Raw genomic sequence first — 24,764 nt, 5'->3', positions numbered from 1 at the left:
TGTATTGACTCCAGCAGCCTAACATTTGGATGCAGTGTAGCCATCTAGGTTGTTAGACTCCAGAGAGACACATTCTACTTTAGCTACATTCCATGACACTTCTCAGTTTGATACCCTGTGTCTCTTATCCTTGTCTCTTCAGGATTCTGCACTGAAAAGTCTCCATAGATCCCAGCCATCTAGAGAAGAACAGTCTTCTGAACATTCAGATGAGTTTACTCCTAGTTTTCCAGGAAAGAGAAAGTACAAGAGTAGGCACCTTGACTTTCCACCATAATCTCCACATTAGGTGTGAATCTTGACTAAGAGAAGTCTTCCACACTATCCCCTCCAGAACACCCCAGATATGAGGAGATCCCATAATTAATGAGACAGAGGGAATCTTGACTCCTTTTCCCCAAGGAAGATATTCGGTAGAAGGATTTTCAGTCTGCCCCACCTGCAACTTAGTTGGTCTCTCCCACTAATTGCATAATCGATTTGGTGTAGTTAGGTCTTGGCAAGAGTCATGGTTGAGTCTGTTCCTATGAAACCTGACAAGATCCTCTATCTTCACAAGGACAGACCCACGTGGAGCAGAATTGTGGTGACAGCAGCCACCAAGATAGAGATAGAGGGAGACAATTGAGGAGAGTCCTTCGTTTCATCCTGGATTCTATAGGAAAGAGTGCTTATACAGTTACCTTTGATATAAGGTACAATACCAATTTTCAGCATTAGTTGGTAGAGAAAAAGCTCAACACATTGAAAAGGTTATACTGCAAGCTACTCCACACGTTAGAATTGTGCATTGCCACTGTAGCAGACATTACATCATTCACCATGAGGCTGATCAATAATGCAGCAAAATAAGCAGCAAGGGCAGCTGAGACAGGCAGTACCATGAGGAAGCACACCTGATATAAGTTATGTAAGTTTAAGGAAAACTTCGGGCATCCCTTGCTAATGCCTACTTTGATACTTTCTCTCTGTTTGAACTTCAAGTGAAGGAGAGATTGTTCAACAGCAAGCAAGAGAGGAAAATAGTCGGGGCTGTTGGGGTGAAGTTTTCCATACCACAGCAGTCATTTGCCAGAAACCAGAAGGGGGCAAAGAACTTATGGGTTCATGAATCTAAACATTATTCCTTTGAGCAATGGTCTAACAAAAACTAATGAGATCACAGACTTCCTCAGTGGGCAGAGATGAATGGCAGAACCAAGAGTTCTCTACCCTTTCCCCAGGAGTCAGCCACAATACCCCTGAGATCTTGCCTTACTGTCCACCTCTAGAGGCAGTTGGGGATCAAACATTCCTTCATCAATCATTGTGGATGCCTTTTATGCAGTACAGATGAACCTGAAAAATTATTTCCAGAGGTTACATTATTATTTTTATGATAGCTCCCAAAACTTCCTCCTTACCTCTTCAGATGTCCCTCCTTGCCAGAAAGAAGTACCCAAAGCAGCATCACTAGCCACCTTACAAAATGTTATCCAAATGGTCCCACCATATCAGAAAGGATGCAGAGTTTATTCCAGATTCTTTTTTAAACAACTTTATTTATTCATCACAATTACTAATTTCCAGCATGAGTTCACATACATTAAAGTGAAAAGAGAAGAATCTCAATAACATTTTCCATTATCATTTATATGTATTTTATTAACAAACTCCATCATAATTGATTCTTTAATCACATAACATTACAACATACTCGTATTTTTCAATTTCTACTGACCTACTTTAATCTTTTACTTCAGTATTATTTTGTTTATGATGTTCTCAAAAGATATCTGTGGTGTATTTCATTTGGAATTATTAAAGTATTTGAACTGCTCAATGGGTTTTTGTATGTTGGGTTGGCATAGTCAATTACTCTCTATATCCTGGGTTCATGTACTCATTTTGCAGTTTGAATATAATATGTTCCCCCAACAATTGTTCCAGAACATTTTGCAAGAAGTTCTTAAACTCAGTTAATTTCACACATTCCCAGAATATTTGCTCTCAGTTTCCTATCTTCTTACCTTCATATCTCCAAGAACTATTCTCCACTTGAGGGAAAAGCTCTTAAGTCTACTTGGGGTATAATAGTACATGTTTACACAGTTCCATGCAAATATTCTAAATCTTCTGAACTGTATACCTGGGACCTTCCAAAGTTTCTCCCATTGTTCATTTGTAAGTTTTTCTAATACTTCTTTCTAGTTTGTTCTAGTCTCCTCTGATTTTTTAAGATGTTCATCATTAGATCCCTGTTGCAGTAGCCTTAAGCTGCAGCGAATGTACCCTAACATGATTGTCCCTGCTGGCCATTTTCCAAAGATTTACAGTCCCAAAAATCAGAACTTTCTTGTTATTGAAGAGTGCCTTCCTCTGTGGCTTTCTAGAGATCAATTATGGTTTGGTGCTTCTTGAAGGCCAGACTGATAATTCTTTGTTGGGGATTTCCTTCCAGTATTGTTTTATTGTCCCTATCCGTGTTGGTGGTGCTGCGGTAGCGTTGTCGCCTCTCAGTAACACGCTGTCCAGTTCGATTCTCAGCTAGAGCGTCTTCTGCATGGAGACATATGTGAATGGGCATACCTTCATTGAAGGTTGTGCGTCAGGGCTGGCAACTCGGCATGTAAAAATCAACTGCCAATCATTAGCGGACCGGAGTTCCACTGTGGCAACCCCTAACCGGGAAAAGCCGAAAGACGCAACATTGTTTTATTGTCCCTATATTATACCTGCTTCTGCCCATGTCAAACTCCCACTTGACATCTTTGTAGCCTCTGCCTCCCCACTGGATGTCTATTAGGTTTTCTATTTTTAACATTTTTGACATTGTTAACATTTGTTGAAGTTCATTTGTGAGTTTTCGTCTCAGCATATTAAATTTTGGTATTTTGCTCTACTGAAGTAGATCTCTCTCTCTCTCTCTCTCTATAAATATATATATATATATATATATATATATATATATATATATATATATATATATGTGTGTGTGTGTGTGTGTGTGTGTGTGTGTGTGTGTGTGTGTGCGTGTGTGTGAGTGTGTGTGTTTGTGTATATGTCTCTCTCTCTCTCTCTCTCTATATATATATATATATATATATATATATATATATATATATATATATATCATAATGAAGCTTTAATAAACAATTATCTGACCATGCTATAGATTTTGGTTCACTAAATCTCATATGTTATTTGACATAAAAATGTCTATTCATTGTCTTAATTTAATTGGTAGCATGATCTTCCCTCACAGCCTTGGTGTTTACTGAGGTCTTTTTAGGCTGACTGAATACTATCTTCATTCAGGGTGGCATCAGCACATTGGGTGACTTTGCCTCCATACTACTATATTTCTTCTGTGGCTCTACAACATTCTAAAGAAATCTTCCACTTCTATGAATAAAAGTGGCCACCACTCACAATTGTGGTGATGCCCAAGCCCACTGACTCCCTTAGAGTATTCCAGCAGTCAACCTTTAGGATGGTGGTAAAGGATTGTTCATCCATCTATCTGGAGACATGGCTTTGACCATACATTATGGCTAAGGTACATCCTTGGTTAGTTACAAATGAATCTATTTCAGAATGTGTATGATAAGAGCTATATGCATAGAAGGATAGATGACCATATCTATTTAACAAGAATGATGGCTGTAGAGTGGCATACCATAAGATGAATAGGTGAAGAGGTAGCTACGATGGCACTCTTTACTCTAACCTAAGCAGGTGGTAAGGTGTACAGATCTTTTATCCAGTTATGAATCATGTTGGAAAGCCAATAGCTCAAGAGTGGTAAAGACAAATAGCTAATGAACTTTGTCAAAAGCCATTTTCAGCATCAAAGTATGACAAAATCTGTGTAACCTGCCATATCCAAAAAGTAAAACAATAAGCTAAACAGCTGCAGCCTTTAACAAAATCTGAGCTGTTCCTCCAAATGATTTCAAAGTAATGTAGATTTTAGCAGGACAGCCAGCATACATTATTTAAAGTATTCAGTTAAGAAACAGGGCTGTAAGGTCTGTCCCTGAGCTTCATGAAGAATAGGAAACCTTGCAAGTACAAAGAACTCACTATAACACAACAAATTATGATTGGGTCTCTGATTATAATCAGCTTGTTATATGTTTGAAAATTGGATGTCAAGAAATTCACCCTGAAAGCAGAACAAATTTTGACATCCATACAAGTTATAACTGAAGAAACCTGATTATAACTATTTGTAGTACATGGGACAGGTACGGGTGAAAATTGTTTTACAGTCTTGAAAACTGTAACATATGGAGAACCTATGGGTAGACAAACTCCCAGATTTACTACTCTTCCGTGCAGGACTAGCTTAGTCTTGCATGGAAGCGGCCATTTAGGAGCAGGATGGCAGAGCGCCATGCATATTAATGAAGGCACGTTGCCTGAGCTCCTAATCTTACATGGAGCATGTAAAAGTGCAGGGGGCATATCTGACAGCAGAGCTGTCAGAATATACATGTCCCTGCAATGAAGAACAGCAGAAAGTCCTAAAAGAATGAGCGAGACCACTCATAGGTGTACGCATACCCCCAGCAACATCCCCCCACGTGTACAATAGCAATAGTCAACACAAAATATATAAAGATACTTTTTTTTATGAAACAGATTAAATTTAACAATAGGTGCACAGGTTTGCCCATCGCTTAGCTATGGTTAATGAAGCTTAAATAGCAGAAGAGGATAAAAAGCAAGATATATGCAATTGAAACAGTATAGCAATAGTGTAGTGGGAAGAGCATTCGCCATACGAGCAGCCATTCTCAGTTTGAGTCCCACTGCAGCACATTCCGTTTTCCATGTCAAATCACTTTATGACCAATATTTTTAGTTGCATAACCTACTAAATAACATATATTTGTGAAAAGGAGTACTGCTTTAAATGAAGATGCGAGGTGTTAGTGTCATAATGTTGCAAAGTCCACAGATAATCACATGTGCCCCATCAGGGATACAAATGGAAGGTAAAATGTGTAATGAATGATAACTCCATACAGCTTCCAAATCCTCCACCTTCCCAAGAACCATTAGACATTACTATCTAAATTAGTGCAGTGGTAAGTGGGAGTAAGCACTAATAAGCAAGTGTAAGCACTATTAAGCAGTAGTAAGTGGGAGTAAGCATATGTGAGCACTAGTAATCAGGTTTAAGCCTGTTTACACTGGGTAAGCAATGCGCACATAGGTTAAGCAATATTGAAGCTAATTCTCTGTAAGCATATTTAATTGGAGGTTAGCATTGCTTACCCTCGTGCAAACACTTGCAAACCCATGCTTACAAGTGCTTAAAAGTGCCTTAATCACTCTGTATGCAACAGCCACTGTTCTTGCCAGAAACAAAATAAACAGCCTTTGTAGGCCTTGAACTCAGGACACTATAGTCACAGTAGTTAACCACTAAGCCATCACAGCAGTACATAAAATTGAGGTATCACCAAACAAATCTTCACTATAGTAAAATCAAACTGCACATGTGAAAGGAATCTATATACAGTCTTATGTTCTATAAACTACTACATAACATAACTATGTGAACTGGAGTACTAAAGTAAGCCCAGATGTGAGGTGTAACTGTAATAAAGTGTTGAAGTCCCCTAATAAACACAAGGACCCCATACAGTGTACGTACACATGAATCATGGTTACCAGACACATACATAACATGTAAGGAATAATAATTCAATGCCAAAAAGCAAACAGAATGCAAATTAAATATTAAGTAACTCTAAGTATTGCACAGGCCAGCTTAGTAGATGTAAGCAATGTGTTGGCCAGCTAAATCAATTTGCCCATTGGTATACCCCTTTACACAATGCCAACCTTAGGTAAGCAGGTTTGCCCATAGCTCAGCCTTTTCAAAATCGTCCAATCATAGCAAAGTGTGGTAAATTGGCCCTATTTAAACCCAACAGGTGGGAATACATCTCATAACTGGTTGTAGCTTCCCCTTGCAGGCACCATGTCTGGAATGGGAGAGGGTGTGCACTTTCAGGTGCAGCGCTGGGGCATCCAGGAGTCCGGAGTCATGGCAGGACTCCTTGTCAAAGACCATGAGCAGAGACTGCAGCAGGGCCAGTACCAGAGTTCCTAATATAAAGCGCAAGCCTGGGACCATCTCGCCCGTGACCTCACCAATGTCACTGGCATAACCTGAACTGGTGAGCAGGTCAGGCATCACTATGACAACCTGAAGTGGCAAAAATGGGATCTCTTAGATCAGTGGATCCAAGAGGCTAGGAGGAGAGGGGAGGTCCCACATGTGTGTAAGTATCACTCCACTTCCTGTTTAATAATTGCCAGCTCATGTATATTATGGATAGGTATGGCTAAATATTCCTCTTATGTCCTTCACAATGGCAAGTGAGCAGGCTGCAAACCAGGAGGCCCATGGATGTTGCTTGGAGAGGTTGCAATGCAAGGCAGGTTAGTAATACTCTTGCATGTACTGTCATAGGAAATAAATCTAAAAGTATTAGTAAGTTAATTGCCTGTATAAAACCTGTATTGTTTAAGGCAAGTACTGCATACACCAGAGAATATGGCAGGAAGATTCTCATACAGGTTGTATGTAAATAAAAGCATAATAGCCTGACAATAAAGGTCTAACTGCTGGACTGCATGTGTTTACTTTGGTATCATATGGTAATGTAGATTTCCAATCATGTAATAGTACTGTTGTATTAAGCACTGTTACCCACACTGTGCAACATAAATAAAATGTGTAGGAATGTCTGTATATGACTGGCGTAATTCCCAGAGGTCATTTAGTAAAACTGAGAGAGACATAGACAGAAAGCAGTGAAAAGCTAGATAACAAAATCCAAATAGCACATGCAACTAAGACGTGAATTGTATTTTTAGCACACACAGCCATGGTTCGAATCTTGGGAGTGGTAGTAGTCTGCATACAGAATCATACCACACAGCTGTACAGCTATGTCCAGAATGTCCGGTATAATGGCCCATATCTGCTGCCTGTCACCCTGTCCCCCTGGGAAATCAGTGGGATGATCCCAGATGTTTAGGCACAAAACAGGAAATACAACTGATTGTCACACATTTATAAGAACAAACTTGTCACACTAGCATCTCCCCAAAATGTTATGAAAGTAATAGGCCAAGTATGTGCCATCTACACCCCCATGTTGTCAATGTTATGTATGTGCATTATACTACTGTGGATTCTGGTATTTGTGTGGCAACATTCAGATAGTGCTAACAAACATTGCTCCCAAAGATCCGTCAGATACGAACACTGTGCCTAGAAATAAAAAAAATGATACCCTGTACTGGTACTGTTTACTCTGGTATTGTATGGCATTGTGAGTGTTGCAGTTGTTCTGAATAATAAGGTATCACTCATCACTGTCACCCACACTGTGCTACATAATATAACTGTCTAGGAAATCTTGTATAAGAGTGTTGTAAGTCACTAAAGGTTGAAGAGGGCAATAGTCTACATATGCCCTGTTCACCTACATGTGGTCAAGACATGGCCAGAATCTGTGCAAAAAGAGATGGACAGGTATGTGCATAACATCAACCTGGAATCTGGGAGTATGTGTAGAAACAGTTAGTGTTAACAAACAATTCCTCCACAGGTATACCAGGTAAGAAGTGTATCATAAAGTAAAACCAGTTCATGTATATAGTTGTTGACAGCCATATCACTGTCCAAACTAAGGCAATAGGGTAGTGCAGTAATACTTGTATGGTACGCATAACAGCACTGACTAGGAAAGTAATGCAAACTACAGGAATATACTAGTTGTTAATTGACATCTTTCACTCCCCCACCATATCTGCAACAATAAACTAAATACCCAAGTCAATTGGTGCGTGATGACTTCGCTATAATGTTGGGACATGTGTCCTATTGTTTGATAATTTCTGTTTCTATGCATGTGCTATGTTGAAATACTCCAACATTGGTGGCATGGTGCCATCAATGTACTTGCATGCTGCTGTAATTACCACTGTAGTCCCATATATGCATGTGTTCTGTTTGCTATGCAACTGTTTCATATCTGGTGTCTGGGTTAAAGGGAATATCTATGCATGCTGTTATACCTAATCCTGGAATGTGTTGACTATTACTAACCCACATATGTTGATAAAACATAAACACCATAGCATGTATGGGAATGCGTGTCCCAGCGGACCCACCTGTCTCACCTCAGCTGGCCGTGGCAACGGGCATCAGCACATCTGGGGCCCAACCCAGGACCTCCTCATCCATTGGTCCTGCACCACCTTCAGGTGGAACCGCCTCAGCGGATGGGGCTCACGGACAGGAACCTGTCACCCATTGCCAGGTCCAGGTCATGGTGCATAGCGAGCTCAATCAGCAGTTTGGAGATCTGCTATGCCAGCTTGAGGGCCACGTGTTGTGACTAGAGGGTCTGCCTAGGTCTTTGACTCAGCCCCCAGCACAGCCACCTTCAAGGCTGTGAAGGTGCAGTTGTGACTGCCCATGGGTGGGGACCTCAGTCCCACTGTTTCCACCAGGGGCCTCATGGGCTTCTGATTTCCCAACACCCTTCCCCATCAAGGTGTTTACCCCCAACATGTGTCATATACCACCCCTGTATGCATCTTGTTTGTCTTGTCTGTTAACCTACCCAACCTACCTCCTCAAATATACCTACTATCCCTCCCAGTATCCCACTCTCACCTGAAAAAACAAAAAAAAAGGCTATCTGTTCCTCCAAAAAATCTCGTCTCATATATAGCTGTCTATTTTGCACACGTGTCCACTGGACACATGTAATCTGGTCTAATTGGCATCACAACATATTATTGTTGTCCTCACCCCTCTCTCAGGGGTTTGATCATCCAACTCTACCTTCAAATGCAGTGTATATGTACAGCTGTTGCTGTAGAAGAAGTGGGCAGCTATGGCCCTTCCCTTCACCCTTTCTGCACATCTCAAGCTATTTTCCCTACTGTCTTTCCCTCTTTGTGCTCCTTTTTCACCATTTTCCTATCAACCCTTTTTTTCTTTTCTTTTAAAGAAAGCATGGGGGTAAGTGGGAGTAAGCACTTTTAAGCAACAGTAAGCAGGTTTAAGCTTGTTTGCATGGGGGCAAGCAATGCCTACAAAGGTTAAGCAATTGCGAACCTAAATCAGCCACCCATAGAAATGACAATAGTTGCCTGCTACATATACCCACAGAGAGGTCAAAGGATATAACACCACACAGGTTTGCATACATGGTAAACCTTTATTTATGTACTATTACAGTTGCATGTGCCATGTCATATAGCTGTTTAGACTTAGACATACATATAAACAGACTAATGCAACTATGAAACAGTTATATTAATCCAGTATTCTGGAAAGGTTTACATATGTTGGTGTCCAGGCCGAGGCCTTCAAGTAGTACAATAGTAAAGACAGATTGGGCCACAGGATAATAATCAATCAACAGTAAGTAATGCAGATGTATAGCCTCTATCTACACTCTGTACAAAATCCCTAGGAGGTAAATACCTCAGTTGATACAATGGGATGTATCTGCTACATAACAAGGCATAACTGACACCATCACAATCACACTGACAGACAGAACAGTCTGCATGGCAGGAAGCAGTAAGCCTGCATTTACCCAAGGTGAATTGTATGGTAATGTACATCCAGATACCTTAAGGCAGCTTACCCCTGATACCCCCACATGTTGTAACAGCCTAGGTTAGTTATGGTGCACCCCCCATAGACTGACATACAAGGCCATATACCACTGTTACATACACTGGCCTCTGGAGTTCATAGGTGCACATATGTATTATGTAGATGAAACCCACACATATATGGACCCAACCCCACAATATGTGTGGGGGGCCACAACAGCAGTGGACTGATGGCAGGCATGGCAGCATGACATATTCACAGCCCACTACATAACAACCCCTGACAGCATGATATATGGACAAAGCCTGGTATGTAGGTGGAGGACAGAGGCTGGAACACAGGCCTATATGTGAAATACTGTTTTCATACACTTAGCAAGTTACTGGTGTTACAGGATAGTCTGCAACATGCCCTTAGTCAGAAATATGAAGTTAGAAACAAAAATGGATGTAGCCATGTACTGATAGCATTCAACACACAAACTGCCAGTGATATATCTGGCATAAGACCTGTGTGTTGGACAGACAAAACATAATAGGCACACCTCTGGCCATCAAGTGGATAGGCCCACAGTTGAGAGCTATGCAGACAGACTGCATTCCATGTTAAACTAGTATGTACACACAAACCCTGTAACACTGGTGCTATACAATGCATACACTACTCACACTCTGTCTGTAGTTCTGGAACCTCATACAAATATGTAGCTGGCCTGAGTGTGCAAGTTATCTTGTAAGAGGTATTGCTACCTGCTGTCTGTAACACTGCTGCCCACACACAGGAAGGATGTCCACCATACAGGAAAGGTAAAGGGACCACGCCCGCATGATGTAGGGATTTATAGAACTGGGTTGCCATAAAAGTGATAACTGGAAGTACAACACAGCATGCTGCATGCAGGTAGCAAGTGGAGGACACTGATTAGTGCAGAGGCCATCACCTGATCATGTGCATCACCTACAAAAGCCATGCTGCAATCTATTCCAAGCAGCTTGATCCATTTACTGGAGGGAGACCAAGCTAGAGAGAGTGAGTGAAATGCAAAAAAAAAAAAAAAAAAAACATCCATCCAGCAAACTATCCAGAAGAGACATCATTCCCACAACAGGTATGTGAAGTATATATGCATGTAATTGACTGTAGTAACTAGTCCATAATAATGGGATAGATGATGTGGAATGATTTATATATGCCATCAGGTGCTGTTGTTGTAATGATGTTCAGCTGAACAACTGCTAAGGACAATAGAGTCTGTCCATGTGGGTAGTGGGCCATACCTATCAACTGTGCAGAGCAGCATCAACTGATAAGATGTAAGCCATCATAATGTCTGTTGTGTAATGGGAAGCATGTATATTACTGTGGCCAATAGCTGGTGGTGGAAGTAATGCCATAATGATGGACACATGGTTCCACAGCCCACCACTTTTAGGATACTCAGGTTAACCTGTATTGTAGCATGCTGGAATGCCATAGGTGTGTAATAGGGTTACCTGCAATCTGGCCCTACATATACCCCCTTAATGTTAGGCTGTGTCCATATGTGGCACCTGTCTGTGTTGTAGCAAGGCAGAACAGTGCAGCTATGCAGGAAGGTGTTGTGAGATTGTGGACCCGATGGCTGAACGTACCCCATATATAGGTATGTATATGTGCACATATATATCTATATATATATCTATATATATATATATATATATATATATCTATATATATCTATCCATATCTACATGTATGTCCACAAATATCCAGATACCCATATGTAGACATATTTATAAACATATATACATCATATATATCTACACATATATAGATATATACCTATATGCACATGTCTACATATATACAAACACACACACACACACACACACACACACACATATGTATGTAAATACATGTCCCCTATATTACCACCACAGTGCTGCATGCTATGTGTGAGGGAACAGCACACATAGCAATACACACAGATATATATACAGCTGTCAGTGTGTGCAACATGGATGGGTATCTCACATGTGAACCCCTTGTTGGGACCACATTGCCCTTTTCTGTGAAGTAGGAATGAGAATATGGGGAAGTATAGCAGGTATACTTCTGGAGGTGGTCTGGGTTGGTGTATATAGAGGAAAACCTACAGGGGTGGTATGTGACACATGTTGTGGGTAAACACCCTGGATGGTGTGTGTGGTCTGTGATGTGGAAGCCCCATGGGCCCCAATATGGTCACAATGGGAACAAGCTTCCCACCCACTACTACTCACAACAGCAGTCCATGTCCTGAAGGTGCCTAGCCTGGAGGCTGAACAGGAAGAGCATGTGGACCCTGTGAATGTGTACTGGGTGCCTCAAGGTGATGTAGCACATCCCACATGTGTCTGAGGAGCCCGCTATGGAAAAGACCCTGGACCTGACCTTGGGGGGCAAGATCATGTCTGTGTGTGCCTCCGGGGGGGAAGGGACATCCCCTGAGTTGGTTCCACCTGAAGGTACTGCTGGGCCAGTACATGAGGAGGCCCCAGGGTGGGTCCCACATGTGATGTGGCCTGGTAACATGGGAAGATGAGTTTGGAGAGGTGGTTCTGCTGGGAAATATTCCCTAAGCATGCTATTGTGTCACTGTTATAGAACATATGTGGGTAGTAATAGCCTACACAATCCTGGAACATGTCCGACAGCATGCATAGATATCCCCAATAACACAGACTGTCAGATGTGCAGCAATCACATAGGAAGCATACCACATGCATATATGGAATCATAGTGGCCCTGACAATGGCATGCAGGTGAATAGTCTGTAACAGGCCAGCAATTATAGTGTCCACACAGGGAACATGGCTACAAACACATAACACAAAGTGTGGTACAATACAATATCTGTCCCACTGGTAGGTAAGCTGTAGCCATACCTATTGAGTTGTGTGTACAGTTTGTTGTTGCTGATATGGTGGGGGGGTGACAGAGATGTGTATTAAGAACTGTGGTAACCTTGCTATATGAGTTTCTCAGACCTGTTTCCATCTTTATGTCTTTCAGGTAAGATGTCACATGGACGGCTCCCAGCTTACTCAGCTGCTGAGAATGACATAGTGATAAACCACCTAATCCAGCACTACCCAGTCCTGTTTGGCCAGGCTGCCCATGAGCAGCAGGAGCAGACCGTACTGTGGAACAACCTAGTCCACAGGGTCAATCATGCTGGACTGCACAACTGCAGTTATGAGCAGGTCCGAGATTATTGTTCTGACCTGCTTCACAATGCCCGTCAAAGTGCTGCTGCAGTCTGTGGGGATCACCTCACAACAGGGGGGGGGCATGCCATCCATCCCCCTGACACATGTTGAGGAGCTCCTCGCCAGCCTCATGGCACCTGCCCGTCCGCATAGCCAACAACTGCCAGACACCATTGTAGAGGTGGGTGCTACCCACACACCGGCTGAGGACCGTGCAGGTAAGGCCACAGGGCACATCAGTAGACCACTGTTGCGTATGCATCTGCAGCTGTACAGGTAGAACATGCATATCTGACATATTATAGATATAGTTTGTTGCTGCATAGTAGTGATAAACAGATGTGCATACATGGTAGTATTGTGGACATGTTGTACTGTAAAGCTGCACCCATCCTATAGCAATGCCAAAGGTGTGGCCACTGACTTCACATCTCTCACCCTCTTATGCAGGTCCCTCCGGTATACCACCAAGGCAGCAGCCTGTAGCCGGTGAGTATGGTTCATGTTGATGCTTGACAATACACCGGGCATGTAATGGCTATGATATATTCCATGCACACATCTAACACACCTACCCAGAATGCATGTTGCACATGTGCATGTATTGTTGCTATTAAATGTACAGCATCACAGTGGTGACCATGATGGGGTATTTGAAGTGTATGTCAGACACCTGCAAGATAACTAGCATCCTGTCATTGTGGAATGTGTCCACAGGGAGTAACATAATGGTGGGAGACATGGCCTACAGTAGGGGCATGTGTGAAACATCGCCCATATACAGTGCAACAAGCGTGTATATACCAGTAGTACAATGGCAACTGTTACAGAGTTACACTATGACATAACGTATTACTGTGGTCCACATTATCAGCTGGGACTAGGCTGTAATATGTGGAGTGCAGTGAATGGGACACTGCAAACTGACACACATGTGTAGGCCTTACTTGTCAAGCATCTGCAAAAAGGCTGAAGGTGGGGAGGGGCTGTCAGCATGACATACCAATGTACTGCAGCAGGGATCCTAATGATGCTAAGAATGGATGTATCTGCACACAGTCTGGTTCAGGAACTGTGGCAGATATAACCCTACCCCCACAGCAATAGTGACGGCAGTGTGTGAACACCAAGGGATGTACAACTGAGTAGACCTTGTAATCATGCAGATTAGGGGGACATGTTTAGGGCAGACTGAACATACACTGGCAAAAGCAAATGGCCCATGCTAGTATAACCATGCCAGGAGAAGTGACTGCTGTAGTACACATAATAGGTGCAGCAAACCATCATGATAAGGGTGTGCATTCATATGCACACATGGAGTGTATGCATCGTGGTCAGCATCTGCACACCTAGCACATTCCATAGACACTGCATGTGAATGTACAGGACATATGTCACATATTGGGTTCATGTACTGTTAACATATGCTGTGATGTGGTCCCATCGCAGATCAAGGAAGGGTGTGTCATATCAATAAAGGTGTGTACACTCCCCATAGCCATGGGATGCTCTGATGGTTGTCAGTGTAATAGTATTGGATTGGTCATACATGGTCCGCTGATGTTGAGATCTGTAAAGCAGACATCAGGCATTCACAAATGACATCTGTCCACATATCATCCCAGGTATGTATTGCTGAAAAACATAGGGGCTGTGAGCATTAGAGCTGACATAACTGACACAGTACTATACATTCAGCAGTGGGTTGTACACCTGTGAGGTTTGTTGCACAGTACATGGCAGGGTGCAGAACAGGTGCACAGCAATACTGTGTAAATGGGTGCAGTGGTACCCAGGGGAAGGGGCATCACCTATTAACACAGCACATGCATCACACACATGTATACTGTTGCTAGCATGGATTGATTATAGCTGCACTGCATGCTGTTGTGTACCAGATGTTATGCATTTTGACAGATGGGTAATAGGAGGACTGTGTGTACTATCATTGTGCAACCTCACATGTATGTGTGTGTGTGTGTGTGTGTGTGTGTGTGTGTGTGTGTGTGTGTGTGTGTGTGTGTGTGTGTGTGTGTGTGTGTGTCTCAGTGGGTGGTTATTTTGTCTGTAGGGTCACTCTGGTGAAGTGGAGGGAGGGTGATGCATGTAGGATGCATGTGTGCATGTGTGTGTGTTTGTGTGGGTGTCCATGTATGCACATGTGTGATTGTGGGGTTGTTCATACAGCAGTACTTCCCTTTGGGATCGTGCAGTACATGGACATGGACTGACACATGACACACCAGGAATACTTGTCATGTATGTAATCACAGGACAGCTGATTGAATAATAAGGTCTGTAGAATGGAACATAAATTAGGAGGGAAGGTAGACACCAGGTATACCCTTAATATCGCATTCAGCAGAGAGGTGACTGACAACCAACATATGCAGCACTACAGATGCATTGGGGAATTACTAGACAACACCAGGGAGTGTATCCATATATTACAATTGTCACATGATAGGTTGATTGAGCAGCATATCTGGCATGTACTGAGCAATACTTACACATAATACTCCATTGCATGATATTATGGAGTGAACATAGTAGCCCGTCACATATAGAGGGCATGCTCATGATGTCCGGACATACACAGGGTGAACACTGAATGACAGCAGTGAGGCCATGTAAAACCACTCCCCTCAAGTAAGGGAGGTAATGGAGTAACAGGTCTTGTGTTGTGATCACTTGTCAGAATGATACATTAATGAGTGTGTGTTACCAAGTGTGATGCAGGATGGAGAACGCATGGGAATAAAGAAGGGACTGTCTGTAAAGTCACGGACAGGTAAGTATTAAGGTGATGTGTGTGTGTGTGTGTGTGTGTGTGTGTGTGTGTGTGTGTGTGTGTGTGTGTGTGTGTGTGTGTGTGTGTGTGTGTGTATGTGTGTACTGTTATGCAATGCTGTATAGGTCTTAAAGTGCATTTGTTGTTTTCCTCCACAGGTGGCAAGTTGGGTCAGGGCCCCACCTGCATGTAATCTGATGTTGGTGTCCATACAGACACAGAAGATGATGATAGTACTGTTGAGGCACAGGTGGGGTTGTCAGGGGCCAAAACAGCACCATCATTTGACATCCCCCTTTTAGCCACCCCAACCCTGCACACAGTTTCAGTGCCTATACATACTCCAACACCAGTGGCCATAATGGAGGGACAGCTGGCGTTTGGTGGCAGTACACAGGAGAGTGTGTTTACCATGCCTACTGTGTCTGGTCACAGCAGGCATAGCTGGATGTCCGGCAGGGCAGCACATAGGCAGATGTCCCAGGGTGCTCGTTGTAGGGCCGCTGGTCATCATGCCCCTGGCAGACGCGCCACAACTGGTACCACCAGGCGCATGTTTCAGGCTGTCATGGCAGCGCAGGTACATATGGAATGTTACACCAGACAGGGCCTGAGGCTGCAGAGGGCTGCTCTTACATCTGCAGGTGACAACTTCCGTGAACTGTCTGGTGCCATCCATGCTTATACCGAGCTCATGGATAGATGGTCTGGTGAGATGATGGCCCTCATTGACTGTAGTTTGTCCGTGCTTGAATGTGTGATGGGAGTGCAGCGACAGCCGCATGGAAGTAGGCCAGCAACGCCAACAGCTGGCAGTCAATGTGGACGAGCTAGGACACCAAGGGGCTCCCATAGTGGCAGTACCAGCCCCAGTACTGCAGGTGGGTACTCTCCACACCACACCACAGCAGGCCACGAGTAAGTGGTCCTGGCCAGTCCCAGGAGGGACCTGTTTTCAGCGAACATCTGTCATCATCAGTGGAGAATAGCACATCGAGGCCTGTACCTGGACATGCCCATGGATCCCCTGGCAGGCAAAGTTCATGTGTCTATGGCCGGAGGCAGTGAACTGCACACCCTGCCAGGTATGGTCAGCAGCTGTCCATAAACACCTGTGTAGGGCAGCCACATGGCACAAAGTTGTTCATGCATACCCACACACTATACAAACACACCTAGGGCAACCCCATACCTACACACACCACATTACCACACCCAGTTCTTCTCATTACACCTCTCACCCACACACATGGTGTCAAATGTATGGCCCACCCTCGGCCTCTGGCAAAACAGCAACACACCCTGTGCATATGATGATACCTGTGCCACATCCCTGACATACATAACATCGATGCAGAGACAGGCTAATATGGTTCTGATGCACATGGTGATTGTACTACAGTGTACCAAAGTACTGAAGTGTAACATGTTGTCAGGAGTAAAGTTTAATGCATACATGTCAGGTTGTGTAGCCATCCAGAAATGATGCATCATAGCTATTAGTAACACTGGCTGATTGTAGTCTCCATAATTTTATCCATTTGTGTTGTAGGTGTACATGTGTCAGCATGAGGATGGTCTGCAGTCATATTCCACAATGGGGTATGGGACTTTGGTGACACTATGGCTGTGACATATCTGGGGTATAGTTGAATACATGTCACAGGTTTGTATAACAGTTATTGCCTGTGCCACATGGACAGGTGACCCACTGGGACGTATATAATCTGCAACCTGATGTAGACCCATCCACATACACACACACTCTTACTTGGCAACACTGGGACTAGACCCCTACCTAGGTATGTAGTGCTACTGAAGTGTGTGGCTTTCATTGTAAACACCACACAGCATTTAGGGTGAGGTGTGTTCCAGGTTACATGTTACACGCAGTACATCCCCAGACACGTACAGTATGCTAATGGGGGATGTAATGGGTGTAAATGGACAATACATAGTGTACATACCTTTATATACATATTAACAGACACATAACAGGCAAACACACATCCGAGAGACCTGGGCCTGTCACTGCTAACTAACTTGACCGTGAGTCCAATGTGTTACAGGTAGGCTGCACACAGCACATGCATAACTGGGCTGGATTGTGGTATCAGTTACCTGTATGGTTGATGGTAACAGTGGTAACCATAAAGTGGTACATGGGACATATATAGGGTGTACCTTGGTGTAATGATAGTATACACAGCACCCACATCCCCCAGTGGATATTGAACTCCCTGAAATCCATGATGACACTCTGACATACCCACCATCACACATTGCCCATGACTGCGATACAGCCCATTGTATATCCCAACAGTGGTACTATAGGGATATGCATCTAATGCACATGCCACAGGCATAGTAGGGTGTTGCATTGTCATGTGTCACCTATGGGCAGCAACAACACTATCTGTACTACTGTGTGGCAATGGGTGGCAAAATAGGAGTATGTGGCTTCAGAATGCTGTACCCTACAGATATACAGACATGCACACATACACACACTTGGCAGAACTCCATGGGTATCCCATGCCTATTGACCCATTTGTACAACACTGCTGTGCTGGTACTGTAAGGTTCGTGTAGCCAGTATGGAGAGGAGCATAACAGGGTACATGTAATGTCCTATAAAGCAGCAGCCACAACTGAATATGCCAATGGGTGTTGCTGTGGTTGTGAAGGACCCTCATGGAATTCCAAGTACAGGTGTGCTAACACAACGACACTGCTGTACTCAGTAATGAACACGTACACGTGTCAGTATTGGGGTGCATCGTTGCAGGTGGTCATAGCTGTGTACCTAGCTATTGTCCATGGAGAGATGGGTAGTGTAGGGGATGGGTGTACAGTGGTATTCTGCCACCTGCCATGTGGCAGCAGGCAATCTATTGACAGACACCACCGTGGTAACCCTCAGGGTGAGAGTGACATGCAGCAGCCAATCCTCTGGGTGCCTCCTGCACATGGCCACTGAGGTGATAAAGTTGACATGTATGCAACATGTATTACAACACATGGTTAGTGTCTGTGATGGAGACCTGTACCCAAACATGTTCTGTTGACTGTGGTAGTGTAGTGGAGGTACCCATGGCATGTGGTACATACAGGGTGTTGTCTCCTATATATGCCAGTTCTTCCACAGCTGGGCAGACATGTAAGTGTCAGTCAAGCATAGTTTGCCTGTACATATCCCATATATATATATATATATATATATATATATATATATATGTACATAAACATATCCATATATGTATGTTGATATGTATATGTGTATATATCTATATAGATATATGGATAATTATATATACATATATGTTCACCATATGCCCAGAACATGGAGTGGAGTCCTACCTCAGCCCCAATAGTCGCAACCTCATAGGGCAATGGGATGTCAGGTATGTATTGCAAGTATATATGTAGACTGTTGCTACTGTAATAGGGGTTGACTTAACAGATATGTTGTGTGTGGGAGGTCACATCTGCTTTTAACATGTGTACCATTGGCTACTGACAGACATCCTAAGGACATCATAGTACAGTACCACTGCTAGCACAGTAATGATCCTGTGGACTACAGCAGAGATATGGCCAATAAATGTGGACAGCCTGACACATTCTGGTCAGTCCAGAGGTATACACAGAACCCCTTAGTGCAAGATATGTGGACCAAGCCTGACAATGTGGATGTTAGCCATGTGGATGGGTATATCACGTAAATACTGGAATACATTTTCCCCCATTCACACAATTCTGTCTGTCCTGACACATAATAACCGCTGGTGCAGAGGTCACATGGTCACAAACTACCCACTAGTTAGTGACATACATCTGTACAGCATCCCACTGCTTTGTCAGGAATACATGACAGTTATGATGGCCTGGCAGCAGTACATCTGGCAAATATCTGGATATAACATCACACTGGGTAAGTACACTAAGTTGCTAGGCATGTAACAAAGCACTGTGCAGGCTACAGGCAGACTGCCACAATGCTGGCCTACATTTCTTATGGGGGAATACACATGTACCTGCAAATATAGCGGGCTGTACAGGCATGTCATAGCACAGAGTAAAAGACATCTGTGTGAAAGTGCATAACCACAACCAATTTGAAAACAGCCACAGCCACATATGGTAAGCTAGCTTAATATTACAGTATATGGACTGCCTGATCAAAACCATCCTCATATGTGCCACTCACACACTAACCCTACATATACTGGGCCACTACACAGTATGGGCCGATGCCTGTCTGTGGTATGGACATGTGTGTGTTTGGCCCTACAAACATGGAAGCCGATAGGGTACCATACACTGGAGCAGCATGTAAAATCAGATAGAACAGAACCAAGAACATTGACATCTACCACAGTCTGCACACAGGCCAAGGTACATATTCACAATACACACATTGTCGACAATCACTATAAGTACACCGACCTCAGTACTGTATACACAACCACAGAATGCCTAGGTTATTTCCTCAAATATAACCCATACTATACATAACATGTGTAGCAGTCTGATATCTCACTGGCTTATCAGATATGATGTCAGTAAATAATGTTGTACAGAACATATGCACCTCTTACTGCATGACATATGTACAAAGGTTGAGAGTTTTTGCTGGATGCACAAACACAGGGCCAATATTGATATGTTGCTGTGATAACCTCATACATTTACTGTTGTAACAGGGTTTGTTGTGACATATGTTCTATGAGGGATATGAAGTCAGTAACTCTCATGACTGTCACCATGTACTGACTGCAATCCTCACACTATGCTTCTGCAGTTCTCAGATAGGTGCTCTGTGAGTAACACAAGAAACAAAAGGCACCACACACTGACCAGTCTGCAAATAAGGATGGGGGTTTCCTCAAAAACATAGCACTGTCATGACAGGTATTAAAACATGTAGAGCAGCCATATCCACACAGACCCTGTTGAACCAACATCACTCCAAATGCAGAACAGCAACACTTATATTCTGTAGTCATGTCAGGCACACCCCCCTCCTGTGTGTTGGCCTGTTTCAACAGTGTATGTTGTTAGAGGTAAATCCCAAATCCATCTGTGATGCTGTTTGCCAAACACCACATCTAGGTCATGCTCACAGTGAATGAAAAGGCCCAACACCAACATGATGTTCCTAGATATTGGAGTGTGTTTCCATGCAATTGGCTAAGGGAATGTTACCACAGCTATTCCACATGCAATCAGCTAGAGGAGGGCTGCAATTCGTGCAGAGGCCATCAGCTGATCATGAGCATCACTTACAAAACACATGCTGCTGCCTAAGCAAAGCAGGTGTAGTTCTTCACATCCATCAGAGAGGGAGTGAGAGAGACAGAGACAAAGTAAGTCAGAGAGGGGGTGGGAGAGTGAAACCTAAACATGTTTGCGTCACACACCTACCAGTACAGAGTTTCAACCCCCTGAATGACTATGTATTGCTATCACGTCTATGCAGTTATTGCATGTGGCACATAGCTTACACATTAAGGAGCTGTCCAAACGTATATGTGATGGTGAGTGACATCTGCAACAGTGATATTGTAGCAATATGGTAGGTGTAGTACACATGCCTGTCCACATGAACAGGTGTCAGCGTCAACACAGCCACACTCTCTCAGGGACTCACACACATTGACACACTTGACAGGGTCAGGAATACACTTCCTAACTAGTTAGTTTGCCACAATACAGTACTGTGCAGGTATCACATGCACCACAGTGGTTATCCGGAGGTTATATGGGCAAAGGGTATGTGAAGGTGTCTGACATCAGACAGCATGCTTCGGTATGTCAATGGGGGTTGTAGTGAGATTGAATGTGGTCAAAAGCATCATACACCACACACACAGAGACAGGGTGCCAGTACTGGCATGCATGCATGCATTGCTTTATGGGTGTGTAGCGGTTGACTGTGGCAGAAGGCTATACAAGGCTAGGTGAAGGGTATTACTTGGCATCAGACCACATGACAATGGTCTGCAGTGTGGCTCAGGGGTGTAGTGTCTAGATTGGCCCACACAGGTGGGTATTGTATTCACCATCCAGTCACCTGGGTAAATATTGTGTGTGGCCATTGCTTTGCAATGCTTGCCATGTATATGTTCTTTAGTCTATGACATGGACACTGGGATGTGCACACGTCCCACACACATGTAAAGTGACATGTGGAACTGTACCTGGGGTGTCTGGCCCATGTTGTGTACACAGATTGTTATCATCAGATGTGCCTGTTCTGGCCTCATGTGCCGGGAACTGGTAATGTATAGTAGGTTGACCCTGCGCCTACACTGATAGCATAATACAGGTATTCCCTGGTGTCAGTGGCATCTGTCCATACAGGGCATGTGTTTAAGGCATGGTATGTCCTTTGTAGGTCACTTTTGATGGCACCACAGGTGTTGCAGGTGTCCATGGGGAACATAGTGAAGGCACACTGTCTGCATGTACATGCCTATTGTACTGATGGACAGGGTGCCATACCCTCTGTAGTCCACTGCAATCACACCATGGTTACTATCTGTGGGCAATATGCAGGGTACTACCAACATAGCGGTTGTACTTTGTTCACCAGGCCTTAATGTCACATGTAGGGGCATGGATTTCCACCCCAGCCTCTAGGCTATTTCACATCTGTTATCTATGTAAGGTGGACATTGTGACATATAATAGGGCCACCATATAAGAAATGTGCAAAACCCACTCACGCCACAATAAGTCCAGTTGTTACACACTCCCAGCCACCTACACACAAGATACGAATGAACAACACAGACATCTGGGATTAGAGCTCCTACCAAACTAGTTTATTACACTACAGCATTACACAGTTATGGGACACACCATGGAGACTACTGGAGTACTCCTTCCCCAAAGGTGTATTTCACTGGGTATGACATCAGCAGGCTTGCCAAAGGAGGTCATTGGAGGTTGCAGTGAGTGTGAATGGCCTCAAAAGCATTGCCCCCTACACAGACAAAGAAGCACACACAAACCTCCACACTTGCCATATGTGGGAATTGAACCCCTACCAAGTTACTATATCACACTACAGCATTCCGCTGTTATAGGACACACCACAGAGATTACTGGGTTGCTCTTTTCCCAAAGGTGTATTTCACAGTGAATGATAGCAGGCTTGCCAAAGTAGGGCATTTGAACTGTAGTGAGTGTGACTAGCCTAAAAAGCATTGCTCCCTATACAGACAAAGAAACACACACACACAAACATCCATACTTGCCATGTGTGGGAATAGAGCCCCTACCAAAGAATTATATCACACTACAGTATTACGCTGTTATAGGATGCACCACAGAGATTACTGGACTATGTTTTTCCCAAAGGTGTATTTCACAGTGAATGACATCAGTAGTCTTGCCAAAGTAGGGCATTTGAATTGTAATGAGTGTGACTAGCCTAAAATGCATTGCCCCCTACACAGACACACACACATTTACCATGTCTCAGATTAGAATTCCTACTCAACTAGTTTACCATACTACAACATTACACAGTTGTAGGATGCACCACAGAGATTACTAAGATACTCCTTTCCCAAAGGTGTATTTCACAGTGAATGATATCGGCAGCTTTGCCAAAATAGGGCATTTGAATTGTAGTGAGTGTGATTAGCCGAAAAAACATTGCTCCCTTCACAGACAAATACACACACAGTTGCCATGTCTGGGATTAGACCTCCTACATAACTAGTGTATCACACTACAGTATTACACAGTTATAGGATTCACCACAGAGATTACTGGGTTACTTTTTTCACAAAGGTGTATTTCACAGTGAATGACATCAGCAGGCTTGCCAAAGTAGGGCAATTGAATTGTAGTGAGTGTGACTAGCCTAAAAAGCATTGCCCCCCTACACAGACAGAAACACACTGTTGCCATGTCTGGGATTAGAACTCCTTCCTAGAATAGTTTATCACACTACAGCATTACACAGTTGGAGGACACACCACAGAAATTACTGAGCTACTCCTTTCCAAATGGTGCATTTCAAAGTGGATGACATCAGCAGGCTTGTCATAGTAGGGCTATGGGGAGGGCAGTGTGTGTACATGGGCCATAACCTATTCATCTAGAGGTAGACACACCACACACAGGAACATGCAGGTTTATATTCTACAGGTACGTGTATACAATTGCTAGATGACTACTACCTTGTACAGTCATGTTGCACAGCTAGCACTTGTACCACAGAGTCTGTAATGCTGATGGATACCAGTGTCCAATTTCTATAGTGAGTGACATTTACACCTGTGGTTGTAGCCATTTGGCTGTGTGCTGGGTGGGACAGGCCTCATGATGGAAGGCTCTATGTCACTCTCTTCCACACATCTATGTATGTCTACTTTTGGCATTTTATAGTGTGTTGCCCTTGGATATATGTCTGTATTCCTATCCAATGTGTGTGCAAAGCATGACTGGTGCATACTGAGGAGTGTATGCACTAACATCTGCAACTGTCAGATATGTATTGTCCACTGTTGTTGGCAGGCATGGGCTTCATTTGTTTTTAAGTGTGTAAGCATGCCTTGTATGACCTTTCAGTATGTTGTTGTCTGATATTGCCTTTATTACTCTGTGTATGAGCATGCCCAGTATGCCCTTCTGTACTGAATGTGTGGATCCATTCCAGGTAGTTTGTACTCCAGTGCAGACCTTTGTGTTCTATACCTATGGGTAGCAAACTGTTTCTGCAGGATCTATAGATCAGTTGGCAATATGGGTTCAATATGTGCAAGGGATAGTGTGTACTGTAGGTGATTGTGTCTGTGCTGCTTCTGCTACATGGTACTGGTGTTAGCAGAGATATTCAGACATGTGTACTGTTATGCACTGTGATGTTTTATGTCCTCAAGTACTGTCAGGTGGACATTCTTGCTCACAGTGATGTCCTGGGGAACACAGGGTGAATGCAGCTGTGTCCAGTATTGTGGGCAAATGCCTACATATTCATGGAAAGTTATGCCATTCAGGAGGGGGAACTGCAGACACTTGCTGCTGGGTCTGTGTATCCAGTTCAGCACCTCGGTACAGTGCTGGCAAAGGA

The sequence above is a fragment of the Protopterus annectens genome, chromosome 10.part0 (genome assembly GCF_019279795.1).
Source record: "Protopterus annectens isolate FY-2018-M chromosome 10.part0, PAN1.0, whole genome shotgun sequence".
Lineage (NCBI taxonomy): Eukaryota > Metazoa > Chordata > Ceratodontiformes > Protopteridae > Protopterus > Protopterus annectens.
Note: the sequence above shows the minus strand (reverse complement) of the source record.